The sequence below is a fragment of the Trachymyrmex cornetzi genome, unplaced genomic scaffold (assembly GCF_001594075.2).
Source record: "Trachymyrmex cornetzi isolate Tcor2-1 unplaced genomic scaffold, Tcor1.1 scaffold1883, whole genome shotgun sequence".
NCBI classification, from domain to species: Eukaryota; Metazoa; Arthropoda; class Insecta; order Hymenoptera; family Formicidae; genus Trachymyrmex; species Trachymyrmex cornetzi.
The window spans coordinates 14291-17875 of NW_017296509.1; the positions used below are offsets into that span (position 1 = coordinate 14291).

At 29.6% G+C, this 3585-nt stretch overlaps 1 long non-coding RNA gene across 1 annotated transcript; it reads left to right on the plus strand.

Moving 5' to 3' along the window:
• The first annotated feature begins 207 nt into the window (after positions 1-207).
• Positions 208-813, plus strand: LOC108759470 (uncharacterized). The gene is made up of 3 exons (XR_001940014.1): positions 208-232; positions 309-437; positions 757-813. It is a non-coding gene; the product is annotated as an uncharacterized LOC108759470 (long non-coding RNA).
• The last annotated feature ends 2772 nt before the right edge of the window (positions 814-3585 follow it).

The window sequence follows — 3585 nt, forward strand, 5'->3', positions numbered from 1 at the left end:
CAGAAATAAGCGTCGCTCTGCCCCGCGAACCGAGTTATTAAGCGTTAAAGTTGACGATTTCAGGTTAATAAGAAATGAAGCATTAAAGCGTATTAGTGCTGTAGTTTCCACAGTTAAACCATATTCTAATGAAAAGGATTGTAGTGTAAAGTTACATAATCTTAGAAACCAGTTTAACACAGAAAATGCAAAAGTGAGACAATCAATTAAGAGTGAAATAGGCACTGAAAATGTGAGTATATTAATTATTAATATGTGTAAGTCATGGAATAATGACGTATATTTAAAATTAAATATCTGTTTTATAGGTCTATAGGCCTAATCTATGGTATTATGACTCTCTTAAGTTTCTAGAGGAACATGTTATACCAAGAAAAAACAAATCGTCGCTACCAAATACAGAAGTTGTTGTAAACACAAGTACTGTTTCAACACAGGTATGTATTTATAATATCTACAAATTGAAACTAATTACTATTTGCATCTATTATTATTCTATTTATGTTTTATTAAGCTTTTACAGAAAATCTGATTCTTAGTTATTCTTTATTAACAAATATTTTATCATTATCCAGAACTTTTTAATGTTTTCCTGCTGGATTACTTGTGTTTTAGTAAATTATTAGAATTACACCACTGAATGCAGTATTTCTAGTAATTTACCAAAACGTAAATAATTCAGTAGAAAAATATGTTTCGTGTGCCGCTGGTTTTACGTTTAAATCTGCATTTATTTTTATCATGATTATTAATTAGATATTAAATTATAGGAAGAAGAATTAGATAATAATGAAATGACAACCGAAATCGGATATGTTGGCCTAAATGAGGGAGAAGAAATTGAAGTAAATGACAGTGAAATATGAACACTCGACGAATCAACGACTGATACAATTCCAAGTGTAACAACACAAAAACTGTATGCAACAAAAGAAAATCAATCAATATCTAGGACTTCAGCAGTATTGCATAGAGTAAATACTGCAAGTCCATTATCATCTTCAATAGAAAAACCAGTACCGTCAACAGCATCATCTAGTGTGCTCAACGAAGGAGCATATACATCTTCTGGTCGTATCTCCAAAAAACGCAAAACTCAAAGTGATGATGTTTACGTAGATGCAATTCAATCTATTGCTCAATCTTTAAAAACACCATCGTCGACAAAACCTACCAATAATGTAGACAATGACGATACGGTTAACAATTGCATGAAATTTTTAGGTTCTCTTATAAAAGAATTGAAATGTCCAGAGTTAAAATTAGATCTTATGAACACTTTGGTACAAACTGTAATTAATATGAGTACAATGGACTTAGAAAGAGCCCAAAAATGAGTAATGATGTTTCATAACAGGTATTGCTATATTATGCATCATCTACAATGGCAGTAGGACTTAGTACTATAAAAAGTAAGTAGTAAATAAATGGACCAATTTCATTCTTACAATTCAAGAATCGATTGTGATTGATCCAATTGCTTACTTCTCCTTGTTACTTTTTATAGCTATTGTAAATGTGTATTAGGTTCAATACCGGGCATATGCTTTTGAGACTGATTTTTTATTTTGTGCTGAAATAACTTTTGTTGTTTACATGTTCTATTATACATAATTTCAGCAATACTAATAATAAGCATAGTAATAATAAACAGTTTATTATATGTTTCGTGATTATGATTTTGTGTTTATGTTTCGTGTTTATGATTTTAAATTTCATATACATACATGTTTTATAATAAAGAGATTGTTTTAGAGGTCTAAAAGTTAATTTTAGTAAAGTTGTTCCTAGTTTTACATATTACTGTTTGTACGAGGTACTACTAAGGTGCTTGTAAGAGGTACATAGTAATAAAAAATTCTATAGGTGCCTGTTATGATTTTGTGTTTTGTTATGTTACAAAAGCACAAATATGAATTTTTTAAGTACAAAATTATTATAAGGTACATAGTAATAAAAAATACAATAGATGCCTGTTGTGATTTTGTTTTATGTTATGTTATAAAAGCAGAAATATAAATTATATTTCAAGTACAAAATTATTAAAAATACACAAGAATACAAATTATATTTTTAATGAAATAAAAGTTAATTAACATCGTCCTTCTTGTATATATTTTTCTTGCCATGGTACAGCTCCTACCGTATTAAAGAATTCACAAAATTGATCCCTAATTGTACTAGTTGTGTTTGAACAATGATTTCCGCCTTGTCGTGATATGCCACTTATATTTGGTTGTATTATATCAGTTGTTTTTTAATTCCAATGGAACATACCATGACACTTTTTTGTCTATAAGATAATTATGGAGCACGCAGCATGCATAAGTTATTAATTCTACTTTTTCAACTGAAAGGGGAATAATGTTCATAAGAATACGAAATCTGTTCGCCAAGATACCAAATGCATTTTCTACAGTTCTGCGTGCTCTGCTTAGTCTATAATTAAAACTTTTCTTTTGGAAAGTAAGATCACGACCAGGATATGGTTTTATTATGTATACTTTTAACGGAAAGGCATCATCTGCCACAATTACATATGGTAGAGGAGTATCATATCCTGGTAAAAGAGATAGTAACGGTAAATTTAATGTGTGTGTTTCGGAATATAATTGCGTAGCCAAAGAACTCTCACGAAATACGGAAGTATCATGCATGCGACCATTCCTTCCAATATCTACAAATAAAAATCTTTATTCAGCATCCACAAGACCAAGAAGTACGATACTATCTCTCCCTTTATAATTCCTATACATAGATCCTTCTTTTCTTGGTAGTCGAAAATTGATATGTTTGCCATCCAATGCACCTATGCAATGAGGAAACTGCCACCATGTATTAAACTTTTCTGCTACAGCTTGCCACGCCATTGCAGTTGATGGACAAGCGATTACTTTATTTCGAGAACTGTTACAATAACTTTTAATGTCTCAGGTATGATCTGAGATAGTGTATTAGGAGCAATCCGAGTTGAATTTGATAAATCTTGAAATGTATTACCAGTAGCAAGAAATCATAGTGTAATACTTAATCTATCTCGAGAAGAAATGGCTTCTCTCATTACAGTATTTTGTTTCTGAATATAGGGCGTAACGAATTGTAACAGCTCCTCAAGCACATATTGTTCCATACGTATATAATTTAAAAAGGAACTTGGATCTTCAACACTAAAATACATAAGATTAATAATATATACAAGATGTAAATGTAAGCAGATATAGATCATTCAAATAAAATAATTAAAATGTTACATAAACATAATATACAATATATGAATAAATATTATCACACACCTTAATTCTTTATACAGCATTGTTAAGACATTTTGTCCTGTCTCTCTGCGTTGTAACCACATTCTAGTCCAAATTTTTCTTTTTTTTTTCATCTTTAATTTCTTCCGTTCTCTATCTATTGATAAGAAAAGAGCTACTGCAGCTAATTTTCTTCTCCTTTTGACTTCCATCACTTCTACAAGAAATATAGATAAAATTATCAATATATATGTGTAAATATACGAATATCTATATATTATTATTATTATTATTATACAAATAAATTGTTATACTATATATACATATATATGTA